The following is a 14,354-nucleotide window of genomic DNA, read 5'->3' on the forward strand; positions in this document are numbered from 1 at the left end:
CCTTTTTATTTATTTATTTCTTTTTCTTAATAAAAGAAGAATGAATATGGAAGGGAAAAATGATATGTCTACACAGTTTAAAAACATCCTGTTATATTTTTAGATTTTATTTGCAAATTTATAACCAATGTTTTATATGCAGTTTTTTCACATGCTAGAAATATCAGATTTAACTTACTCTGTTTATGCTTTCTCTCTTTTTTCTGTAAATAAAAGCCTAAGAGAGTTTTCATGGATTACAGTTTTTCCCATTCTCCTTGCATCATAGTTCATCGTTTTGCATAATGTACAAAAAAAGATGTATAACATACCAGTCCATTTTAGCTTAAGACCAGGAGAAATATATAAACCTTACAAGTCTTGCAAAACCTTTCAAAGGTAACTCTGCAAGAAAAAAAATACTGTTTTTTTATGTTACTTTTTAAGTTGGTAAATGTTATTGAAATAATAATAATAAGATGGGTAAGGTGAGTTTTAAGTTGGTATGTAAATGTCATTGAAATAATTAAAAAAAATACATTAGGTGTTCGTTCCTTAGGACATAAAATTCACTGTTTATGCACAACATCATTCCTACAGAAAGGACATCAAGCGCTATGTACCATGAAGATTCTCCACTTCTTGCTAATTGAGAAAAGTAAATTTAAAATTTCTAGGAGGAAACTTCATGACAGCACAGGAACAGATTACACAATGTGATATTTTCATGAGGAAATTAAGATATACCTACATCATAAGCAGTTAGCTGGATAGGAATGTGTAACCAAAGAAAATTAAGACAATCTGTAACTTTGAATTAGTGATGATTTAATTGCTGAGTAACTACAAACATTTTTTGTCTTATTTTGTGCTTAAAATGATCTTAAACCTGCATAAAAATGTAAACTAATAACTATAGTTAGTTGCTTCAAATTCTAAATTTAATGTGTCCCAAGCTTAAGACCTATTTAAAAGGAAATGCTATTTTCATATTCTACCATGTTGCACTGATTTATTTTTAATATATCATTTAAATAACTAAACATAAAACATGTCAAAACTATGTATATTTATAGTTTTTATAGAACTGTATGATCAGAGAAAAATTCTGAAATAGGACTCACAGAATTATGAAGCTAATAAATTTTAAGTTAGCAGTAATTTTATGATTGACAATATTGTTTGCTGAATTGTTCCCATTGGTTGTAACATGACTACGATATTCACCATCATCATACATATTCTGTGTTGCTCAGCCCATCTTTATCCTCTTTGCCCTATAATGACTCAATTCTTTCACACTTTTGTGTATTCAAATTACTGTAAAATCTTTACTCATCCTGCTGTAATATGATGTCAGGTGGCTATCACTTGGCTCCAATTCCAAATATACAAAATAACCCTGTCCAAATTATTTTTTATTATCTCTGATGATGAAAGTAATACCACTAGGCTACAATGTAATGAGAAACAGAGATGTGTATGTAACCCATAAATTCTGTGCCAGTGTCTAATCACATATTCACAATCCAAATAATTAAGAAATAATTTGTGTTTTTGAGATACTGATAAATATTAAAATATAAAATTAAGATCATTTGTGTGGAGAGTTTATAGACATGAAGTATATGCCTATAGGCCCTAGTCTGGAAAACACTACCAAAAGGACACCATAAGAGTTAGATCCTACCTAAAGTTAGGCAATATCAAAATGTGATAAGGGAGTTAATTTTTATGCCACATACTAATTTCTATGATTAGAGTGAGATCATTTGCCTTTGAAAAATTAACAAAAGATAACAGATATAGAATTATACCTGAAGTGCTAAAGCATGGGGAAATTTAAATATTTTAAGGAGTTAATGTTTTCAATTCAGCAAAATTGGTTTTTACCTTTGAACCAAAACTTTATTTCAAATAGTGCACTATTAAATTTAGAATGTTAGAACAAGAAGGAGTTCCCAAACAGTTTTTCTGTATATATATGGAAGATCTTTAGTAATTATCTAAATATCCAGGATATGCAGAGACATGTAAATCTGTAATTATCCTGACGCAAAAATTTATTCATGCACAACTCAAAACTGATGTATGGAAGTCACTCAGATAATGAATGTGTCTGACTAATCTTTCTACATTTGCCTTGCTGCTTATCATTGTATGATCTTAAAAAGAATGCCACCTCTTAGTACTAGTTATAAGAATAAATGGTAAACGAAGAGTCCAAGAAAGAAATGGTTCTTTACTGGACAATAACTATGTAACTATCTTAGGCCTTGTGTTTACCAACGTAAAGCAGTTAATTCTAATTCTATTTTTTAGCTATATTTTACAACTTTGGGGGTAAATTATATAAAATATTTGTAAATTAAAAGCACAAAAATTGATTGATACTGTACAGTTTTGAGGGATACCCTGATATGGAGGATCATAAGTGGTCAGTGGATAATTTGCAAGCACCGGGTCTGTTTATTAGCTGAAAAAAAATGCTCACATGTATATTTAGCAATTTTATCTAAATGTGGTTTTAATAGAGGGTTATAAATTAGCTGTTGCAGATGTAACTAGATCCTGTCCTAGACCTGATAAAAAATACATTAACTTTGATAGCTACTTTTCATTTTATTTATGGTCTCAAGTTCAATGGCTTCAATTTCATGAGTAAATATTCCAGTGAATATTTTTACTCATAGTTGGTGTCCAATCACTATAATAAATTTCCCCTTCCTCACCTGTTTTATTATATAAGTTCCAATTCTTTTTATTTCTTGCAATAGGGCAACTCAAATAATCAATCCCCATAACTATGATATTTTGAAATCATATTACAGGATAAATAATTGAGATATAGATTTGTATTATTTTGTCCCCCCCACACAAAACATTTATTCTCTTCTGCACTTTGAACTTTTATACTACAGGGACAGAAGTGGAAGTTGGCTTTTATTTTAAAGAATACAGAGTATGATATTTGGGTTTCCTGGAGAAATATACACCAGGCAAAGAACTTTGAGGAAGAGCAAGATGAAGGAAAGGGTTGAAGATAGAGAAGTAAATATTCCAAGTATAAGAGAAGAAACACAATTCTTTATATAGTATATCTATATAAAGTATATCAATATATACTATATAGTATATCTATATACTATAGTACATCTTTTTATAGTATATCTATAATATTCTTTAGTAGGGTATGTTGTCCTAATGTGCTGGGGTTTTAGAGTAGAGTGGATTTGATGCAGGAAAAAAAAAGAATGTGGCACTTCTTACAAACATGTACACACTTAGATCTGCTATATATAGATACCTCATCCAGGATTGCTAAGAGACTGCAGTCAGGGCATATGCATAGTATAAAGGTAGCAATCTACAGAAATGAAGCAAGATGGTTTTCAGACGAGAGTGTTGACCCAGTTGCAGTATGGCATACAGGGATGAGTCTGGACTCTTAGATGTACCTACTGATTTAGAATATACCACTAGTCTATACTGAAACTAAGGCTGATTTAAAAATGCTTATGTGATAAAATAGAACAAAGAGAAAACAAGCATACATCTGCATGGTACTGACTGAAATAAAGGAGACTATGAAATGCTTCTGAAAATCCATTCTGTATCCAAGTCACATAATAAGTTATTGATATTTTGTCCCATAATGGAAGACTGTGCTTTTTATGTGGAAGGAATTATCCTAGGAATCCATTCAATGACTCAAATTTATATAGGGCTACTGGCATGGGACATTCATTAAGAGACACACAGGCTTCCAATGAAAGGAATCATAGAATAAATAGTGAGGAAAGAAATATCTGACTTGTTGTTTTCCCAGTGAGTTGTTTTCCCATTACTCCCAGGAAGGAGAGACTAGCAGTGTGTTTTTAAAAGCCCATTAAAGAAAGATAATGTGAGAAGTGCCAGCAGGGGTAGGAGACAGAAGTTAGGGCAATCAACCACTTAAAAAAAAAAAGAGATTTAATGTGACCCCTAAGTTATCTGATACAAAATTTAACTTCAGGTTCCAAAAGTAATAGAAACCCACCCCGACTCCCCCCAAGTTCCATGGAGAAATGGCAGAACTATGGAAGCAAATAGCAACCTGATATACACAGATGGTATCTTCTGAGGTGTCCAAGCTGGCAATTCTGGCCAAGTGTTGCAAAGCCAAGTTGAGCCGCAAAGGGCAAAATTGTTTCTTCTCAAATTAATGATGTAGACTTGACTTTGAATGTTTGCACTAAAAAGAAGAGTCCTTTACCTGCCTCTCCTACGTACCTTTTAAGACTAAGATATATTCATGTGACCCCAGGTTATATGAGAAATGCCAAGACACATTAATGAAATTCAATATTATACCATCCTATGATTTGGGGCTTGGCATGCACTTACATTTTAACTTAGAGAAATTAAGTAATTAGTATTTCTTTTTTTTTTTTTAAAGCTTTATCTATTTAAGTAATCTCCACACCCAACATGGGGCTTGAACTCACAATCTCAAGATCAGGAGCCCTATGCTCTTCTGACTGAGCCAGTCAGATGCTCCAAGTAATTAGTATTTCTTACACTGGGCGGGGGGAGGGGGGATGATTCATGCCACTTAAACTTTCATTGTGAATACTCTCCATGATAGTCACAAATATAACTGCTTCTCCAAAGCACTGTAGGATTTCAAACAAGGAGAAAAACCTGATGGGAGTTCAGTTCCTGCCTAGCAAATCCAAATTCGGTCAGTCAATATCAGCCAGTTCTACTTCAAATACCAATTGTTGTGATACATGCTGTGCAGGAAGGGGAAGCAAACAATTGGCCAAAAGAAAGAAGTACTAGGATCAGATGGAAGAAAAGAAAGCAAAGTGAACCTGGAAATAAGAACAGCGTTACTCTTCAAGTGTACAGAGGTAGTGGGATTAATTCTATTAAGAGATGGGACACTGAAGTTATAGATAGAATTGGCCAAAAAAAATTATTAATCTTCATAAATGGTTCCCAGTTTAAAGATCTTAAATTTATATTCAAAGCCACATTGCAGCCCCCAAATTTATCTAAATACATTTTCATGAACTTATAAGTTTGGAATTACATGGATGATGTTTTCAAGAAATACGGACTGGTAAAGGAACAGAAAAATATGATGATCAGTGACATCTATGGACATTGCTGTTCTCCCAACACATGCTAATACTGTGCTTCTAAACTGAAGAGTGATAAAAATGGTATATTTAACATTTCATATAGTAACATCTCACATGGTTGATCAATTGTAGGAGATAAAGCTTATCTACATTTTTTTCTCTGAACATAAGCTTATATATATAGTAATAGAATAAATCATATAAATCATAAACTACAAATTATAAGAATGGTTTTATTTTCTATACACAATTCTGAAAAGACATTCTAAATGGGCTTAAAGTTCAGTACCTGGATATAAGGTCTGGCTCCTTAGTATTTTAGCACACCTACTTTTGTCACACCTTCAATATATTTTTAATTTAAATGAAAATGAAATTCTTGTAATCCAGCAAAGTCTTCATGCTGTTTTACCTTTCCTTGCTTCATGTTTTTTTATTCTGCTTTTGTTATGAAATATATCACTGTGATGAGCTCCTCCTTTAAGATGGGAGTCAAAAGACATGTCCTTTTGAAGCCTTAAAGAACCCACCAAAATAGAGTAGGTAACTTTTTACTGTATTCCCCCACTGAAGATTTATGTCTTCATAGTGTGTTGCCCGTACACACAGTTACATTTATTTTTACAGGTTTCTTTGATAAATTACAAACTTATTTATTTAAGATATATATTTATCTCTAAACCTTTAAATATATGCCAGGTCAGAAACACTTAATAAATGTTTGTTGTAAAAACAGATGAGCTAGTTAATTTTAAAAAAGATATTTACATAGAGTGAGTAGGTTATATATGACACAATATAATGCTATTCTGAATATATGTGATCAATATATATAAAAGCAAAGTGAATGCCTTTCTATGTCTAAAGAACTGGGAGATATTAATAATTCTCTCTCATTCTGTACTCTCTCTCTCTCACACATGTACACACATACACACACACTCTCTGTTTCTGTCTCTCTCTCTCCTACACAAATAGTTGCACTGATAATTCAATTTAAACTACTTGTAAGATAATCTTCAAAAATCTCATTATTAGGTTTATAGTTCTTCCAGACCTAAAATATTTGAGAGAAGCTTGGAAAACTTTTATGGGTGAGGAAAAATCATCCTATTAAATTTGGAAGGCAAGAAGACTTTTCAGCCATATAAATTGGTCTAAAAAAGGTAATGCTAAGGAACTAAAGTATGCTGTAAATGTACTGATGCCCTGACCTGTAGAGATACAGTAATTCCACTGACAATAAGAAGTATGAGCAATTTTTTTTCTTTCTTTACTGCCCAATGTCTTTGATGAAAAAGTACTGTCAAACTAGACTGCAGAGTGTGGCATTAAAGTTTAATTCTGTCCAATCAGGTAGCCAGAGATCAAATTCTGACACTGGCTTTTATTGTGGAAGAGACGGAACTTCCTGAAAACTCTTTTAAACCATTGCAGCAAACCAAAAATACTATAATAGCCAAGAGGAAACATTTCCAGCTTTAATTTTTTTCTTCATTGTTAAAATATCTGTGTAAGTATAATGTAAAATATAATCAGAAAGTTTGTTCTTTTTTCTTTCTTCCCCCCCCCAGCAAGCATTTTACTTTTATTTCAAAGTTTAACCTTACCCCTTATTTAATCCTTAAGATTCCTGGTCAACCTTTTGCATAAGCACTGTTACATATTAGGTAATCCTATAACTTCATTACATTAACAACAGAAAAATAAAATAGTAACTTTTTGAATAACGACATATTTGCTTAAAATTTGCATTTGACAAATTTCCATACAGCTAGTTATCAATTCAGGACACTCACTAAACCTTCAAATAAACAAATATACTTTTGAAAAAAAGAGTATTAAACTGTTATTGTATCTGCTGATAACTCAAACAGAAGTTAAAAATCACATCATTCTAAGAGTAATTGCTAAATGATGCATACACTGAAAAAATGTATTCTTTTTTATATTTTGTTTTATTTTCTATTGAAGTATAATTAACATACAGTGTTATATTAGTTCCAGGTGTACAATGTAATTATTAAACAATTCTATATATTTCTCAGTGATCATTAAGATAAGTGTACTCTTAATCCCCTTTACCTATTTCACCCATCCCCACCCACCTCCCCTTGGGCAACTGCCAACTTATTTTCCATATTTAAGAGTCTGTTTTTTGTTTGTATCTTCTTTTGTTGTTTTGTTTTTTAAATTCCACATATGAATGAAATCATGTGAAACTTTGAGATTCAAACCTCAAGGATATTGTTTTGTATAGTAGTTTTTCAAGAATAACTTGCTGAATTAAATTTTATGATAATTAGCATTATCATGAAATTCATGTCTTTCTCAATTCTAATCTTTTGAAATTGAATATTTGCCTGAAAGATACAGCAATCACCAACTATCAGTATAATTTTATGAGTAATGAGTAATGTTCTTATTTTATTTTCTACATGTGGTAAGAGACCCAAACTCAACTAAACTAAACTAAAATGACCTTAACTATGTCCTCAAGAGGAATAAAAATCTATATAAAACTTAATATGGTGAAATACAGCAATCTTTATGTGTGTTTTATAGAGTCAAATCCATCATATTGAATAAAGAGGGCTTCTCTGTCACTAATATAAATTTTCTTTTTAACACATAAACATTTTTGGGGGGATTTACTGTCATATTTGGTGTGTTTGACATTGCTTTGTGTCTAAAAAATATAAATTTATCTTTTAAAAAATAATGATTTGGTCATTAATTATTGTCAGATATTTTGAAAAGCAAACTAGAATATAAATGCTCACCACTGATCATATATTTTTACTTATTTACATAAGGAATGATAAAGAACATGTATACCACAATAGCACTAAACAGAGAAGAAAGTACATGCAATATATTCAATTTCAAAGGTTATGAAAAGGTTGAAAATACGCAGATATTAATATAATTCTACGTTAGTATTATGATGTTGATTTAGTAAAATTATATTTCAGAGTGATTTAATTTATTGATGTTTTGAAGATCTGTAATTCATGTTAAAAACACAGTGGTTAAAGCAAATAGAAAAACATCCCCTGCTCATGCATTAGAAGAAATATTGTTAATATTTTTGGAAGAAACAGTTATCAATTATTTAATTCTTGAAAGAGGAATGGAAATAAATCTCAAAACCAAATATTGTGCAGTCACTTGAGAAAAACACAGAATAAAGATCCAAGAGTTTTAACTTAGTAATGAAGATGAGATGTATCCACATCCCCACTTTCTTGGCCCTGGCCTATGTTGTACAATTCTGCAGACGACTCTTAGCACAGGTCAGTGAAGAGAGGTAACATGAAAAATGATGAGCTCTAGAGACTGTCCAAGAGTGTTTACTAACTATATAAGCACTTCTGTTTGTTTATTCCCATCTTTCTGTGCTTTGAAATAATTTCAATCTATATGCTCCTGTAAAAGGCAAGCAATTTCCAGGCTAAAGTCAACACCAGCCAACTAGGTTCAACCCGTTCTCTGTCTATCTACAGATTTAATGCAATCCACATGAAAATACAAATAACTTTTTCCACAGAACTAGAAAAAAATAATACTAAAATTTGTATGGAACCATAAAAGACCCTGAATAGCCAAAGCAATCTTGAAAAACAAGAACAAAGCTGGAGATAATCACAATGCCAGATTTTAAGATATAGTACAAAGCTGTAGCAATCAAAACAGTATAGTACTGGCACAAAAACAGACACATAGATAATGGGACAGAATAGAGACCCCACATACAAACCATGCTTATAAGGTTAATTAATCTACAACAAAGGTGTCAAGAATATACAATGGGGAAAAGACAGCTACTTCAACAAATGGTACTGGGAAAACTGGACAGCTACAAGCAAAAATAATGAAATGGGACCACTTTCTTATACAATATACACAAACTCAAAATGGATTAAATACCTAAATATGAGACCTGAAGCCATAAAACTCCCAGAGGAAAGCATAGGCAGTAATTTCTTTGACATTAGCCATAGAAACATTTTTCCAGATATGTCTCCTCAGGCAAGGGTAACAAAAGCATATTAAACTATTGAGACTACATCAAAAGATTTTGCATAGCAAAGGAAACCTTCAAAAATGACAAGGCAACCTACTGAACAGGAGAAGATATTTGCAAATGACATACCCAATAAAGGGTTAATATCCAAAATATATAAAGAACTTATACAGCAAAACACCAAAGAAACCCACAAGTAATCCAATTAAAAAAATGTGCCGAGGACATGAATAGACATTTTTTCCAAAGAAGACATACAAATGGACAACAGATACATGAAAAGATGCTCAACATCACTAATCATGAGGGAAATGCAAATCAAAACCACAAACAAGATGTCATCTCACATCTGTCAGAATGGCTAGAATCAAAATGACAAGAAATAACAAGTGTTGGCAAGGATGTAGAGAAAAAGGAACCCTTGTGCACTGTTGGTGTTAATGCAAATTGGTGCAGCCACTGTGGAAGATAGTATGGAGGTTCCTCAGAAAAGTAAAAACAGAAATACCATATGATCCAGTAATTCTACTACTGGGTATCTACCGAAGGAAACAGAAACATTAATTCAAGAAGATATATGCAACGCTGTGTTCATCATAGCATTATTTATAAATTTAATTTTTGATTCTTGGTCAAAGATTTACTTTTTGGAGAGAGTAAACAAAATAAAAAATCATTAGAGGATTACATAGTCCGTCTGATATTTCTGAAAACATAATCTATATGTAATGGAAAGCCACCTAAGTGTGGCTGTTAAAATACAGACGTTTTACTCCAACTTATAAAATGAATTAACTTGCAGCAAAGGTGATTGGTGATTGCTGAAAGTAAGTTATATAGATCAGTACCCTTTCCCTGTATACCACATAAGTTATGTACCACCTCTGATTTTTCTATCCAAGCATAGAAAAAAATAGCATCTATCTTTCCTTACTTATGATACAAGGGGATTCAGGAAGGCTTACTTATCTCAGATACTTGATTTGACAATATGTTATGGTTGCTGAGATCTTATAATTAAAAATTTATTAGTTTTTCCTGATTTTGTTGAGTATTATTTTAAAAGGAAAAATACCAGTGTGAGGAATCAAATATTTTTTTACCTCTTTTTTAATATGATACATATAGTAGTGCGAACTAACCACACTCAGTTCATGGCAGAAAGTGTAATGAAGCTTAGGTGAATGAGAAGGGCAAGAATATAAAACACTTCAAGACTATAGAGGCAATGACTAAGAAGAGTTGAATTTGGAGGAAATATCAAAGTGAGGGGACATTTCCAACTGGACAGTGGGAAAGTTGTGGCAGATGGAAAGGGACTCTGCAAAGCCAAAAGCAGAGAACACCAAGGAAAAAATTGTCTGGAACAGGATTTCACATATTAAAAACAAAAACAAGTATCTTTTTGTCTCAGTGCTTTGTTTTATAAATTATTCGCTATAGACTTTATAATCTACATGGTGCCAGAGAAAAAAGTTATGTATAATGTTTTTACTTATTTCTATAGCCCTCTGCTGTGTGATTCTAATTTGGATTTTAGTGTAATTTCAACATAGTTTTTATGGTTTAATAAAACTTGCACACATTAAAATGCTATTAAACTGTTACACATGGTTAATAATACTTATGGACTTCTGAAAGCAGCCATTATTAAACTGAACAAAGTCATTAATGTCTTTAAACTTTGTACCAGGATATAAACTACAAAAGAGATGTTTAACTGTATCTACAGAATAGTCATGTCATCTGACTATAAACACTTTTTTTCTTTTTTTACTATATGTATGTATTTTTTGCATTAGTACTCTAAGAAAAATTTTAAAAAAATCTCACTGTGTTCTAGAATTGACTTTTCCACTGATCATGACTTTGAATGCAATTGATAGTACAAAACTCCTATGCTTTTGATCCTTCATCTATATACTAACTAGATTACCAGAGGCAATCTGCAGCCCTAAAATTCAGTGTATTAGAAAGAACTGCAGCCCTAAAATTCAACGTGTTAGTAAGAAACATCCATTTGAGTTTAGGACTAAAAATACAATAATAAATTATTATATTTTCTGAATAAAAGGTTATTTTCATTTATTTTAAATAAGAAATAATGACAAAGATTTTTAAAAGTCTTATCAATTATTGACCATATTTTTTATTTTCAACATTCATGTTATTAATTTAATACATCTTCACTGGGCAATATAAATGAATTCACTCAAGAGTTTGAGTTGCTGAACACATATATTACTAAAAATAAATTTAAGTATTTGAAATGTCCTGTCATGTCTCCTGAAATGATCTAAGGCATGATCATAAAATTGTCTTTAAAGTATGATTGAATTACTTAAACATTATGTTCCTTGGAACCTAATAGCCCAGTTATTTTTTATCTAAAACTAATCCTAGCTTATTTTGCTTGAAATGGTTAACTGATTTAATTTATGTCAGTATTCAAAGCAATATTACCTAGGTATTTGTCCATAGTAATGAGGAAACTAGCTACATATCACTGGCTTATTCATTTTACCATCTTCAAGGATCATATTCTAAAAGGTCAGACTTCAGTACATCCTTTCTTTTTTCTTTCATTTTTTTTTATTTAAGGACTACCCATTCCTTTCAAAATTTAGTTAATATCAAGAAGATTAAAAAAGAATACTAGCGTTTCTTTCTTTTTTAAGATTTTATTTTACAGTAATCTCTACACCCAACATGGGGCTCAAATTTACAACCCCAAGATCAAGGGTTGCATGCTCTACCGACTGAATCAGCCAGGGACCCCAATACCTAGCTATTCTTAAAATGTAACATTGTTCTAGTTATAAAGTAATCTAAATGAATCAGACATCTTCATGAAAAAAATCTGCAATGACCAAAGTACAAATCTGACACAACACAGACCTAGAGAAGCCCAATATTCAATGTCTGCAGAGTAAAGTGGAGATATTTCAATGGGTCCATATATGCGCATCAATTTCACCTTGGATTTAAGCCACCATACCACAGGTAGGTAAAGTAGGTTCTCAGTTATGCTTCTGCATTAATACATGCTTCCACTCTACTGCTTTAACTGGGCAGGCCTATTACTTAACACAGTCTTGTAGACACAGAAATAATTCAATAAAGAAGAATCTGGCCAATAGAGTAGGGATATAAAAGAGTCATATGAGATATCTGGGTAAACAGCAATAAAGATCAGTAAAACAGGCATAAAAAATGATAGTAACTGAGACTCTGAGTCAACTTAAAAAGTTCTGTAACAAAAAGTAAGCCAAGTTATTGGCACTTGAAGAAAAATGAATTCTTCAAATAAATTACTTTGGAAACAGAAAATAACATGGTTTGCTAAGTTGGCATTACATTTACAATGGAAAAAAAACCCCCAGCTACTTAAAAAGTCCATATGCATTGAAAAGTAAGAGAAAATAAATAATATTCTCCCAAAGAAAAATTTTATAAAACCAGATTAAAAAGGGTGAGAAATAAGTAGTTTTGTACAATTTTTAAAAAATATTTTTTTAATTTATTTTAGAGACAGAGAGACAGAGGGAGAGGGAGAGGGAGAGAGAGAATCTCAAACAGACTCCCCACTGAGCATGGAGCCTGGCAAGGGCTCTTTCCCCGGTCCCTGAGATCATAACCTGAACAGAAACCAAGAGTCGGACACTTATCCAACTGCACCACCCAGGTGCCCCAGGTTTCATACAATTTTTTAAATAAAGAAAAATTATTATTTTATTATGGTTTAAATAAATTTACCACAGGTTAATCTTTAACCCACACACAAATATATGATTTAACTTGCAAAAAACTTTCCATCCCATGAGGTTTGTTTTTTTTGATTTTGTAAATAAATGGTTTGAGGATAGCGCTAACTTGGCACCAACACTAATGGCTACTCACAGTCACTGTGCAAATCCCTCAGAAACTGAAACTTATAAGGCATTTAAATTTACCATTCACGGATTTTCATAAGCTTTCAGGCATATTGAATCAACAGTGAAAAATTTTAAAACAGACAACTCTTATTTAAATGATATTTGAATAACCTTGTAGCTGTAATGGTTGCCTATGCTTGTCCCTGGGAGATGAGCCAGGAAAAGAGGGAAGCCTCTTCAGTCTAAATTCTTTTGACTTCATGCTTTAAGAAAGGTCAGCCTAGCTAGCCCATGACTACATCCCCTAAAAGGAAGATTTATAGAGTAGCTTTTATAGTTCTTGAATTAACAAGGTTGTAAAAACACATATTTTAGTTTTAGGTTCTTTCTTTCTTTTTCTTTCTTTCTTTCTTTCTTTCTTTCTTTCTTTCTTTCTTTCTTTCTTTCTTTTTCTTTCTTTCTTTCTTTCTTTTTTTTTTAACAGAATGGGTTTCCATGAATGGAACCTTGATTTATAACATCATATTGGAAATAAACGTTCAGCTTACTTTTGCTGACTTCATCCAGGCACTGATTAGGTTATAACCCAGAGGGTCCTTGCAGTAGTCAACTGGTCATTTTTATGATATTTTACATAATTATAGTTGATGTTAGAAATGTGTTTACTTTCTATACTTTATCAAACCACCAGAGTAAAATAAGCAAACTTCAAGCTTAAAAATACAAAATACACACACACCCCAAATAAAAATGGCATGTTAGGCAATATGTAATAAAGAATAACTGTGTCATAATAATAAGATAACACTGTCTACATATGTTAAATGAAACAATAAATATTTTGGGTTTATGTGAAATCATCATCTATGTGTGCCTTAGTAGAGATACACTCCAAATAAAATGATACTGCATTGATCAAAATAAATAAGAGGACAAAAACACACTGTAGGTATTGAACAAAGAAAATATGGTGGTGGCAATATTAAATGTAATGCAGAATATATTAATAATTTTAAAAAGAAATAATAATAATTAATAATAATAATTGACAAAATATAGAAATAATAGAAACACTTTACCACCAAATATACACCAAAATACACATGATATTTCAACCTTTCAATAATTTAGGCTATTTAGAAGAAACACAGTTGTTCAGAGATTTTAACTTAATATCAGGCTCTTAAAAATCAGACTGAAATAGAAGAGGTAAACTATTTTTTTAAATATGTGGTTTCAATTAATATTTTACAAACTGAACAGGTATTGGCTACACGCTCAAATGACCAACCAATTATATATTATATAATCATAAAGAAAAAAGGTAATGAAAATTCATCTCCT

General features: G+C 31.5%; 1 protein-coding gene across 1 annotated transcript in view; it reads right to left on the reverse strand.

The window, feature by feature from the left end:
- EYS (eyes shut homolog) overlaps positions 1-14,354 on the reverse strand; it is a 1,484,071-nt gene that overhangs the window by 913,801 nt on the left and 555,916 nt on the right.

The sequence above is a fragment of the Ailuropoda melanoleuca genome, chromosome 19, assembly GCF_002007445.2.
Source record: "Ailuropoda melanoleuca isolate Jingjing chromosome 19, ASM200744v2, whole genome shotgun sequence".
NCBI classification, from domain to species: Eukaryota; Metazoa; Chordata; class Mammalia; order Carnivora; family Ursidae; genus Ailuropoda; species Ailuropoda melanoleuca.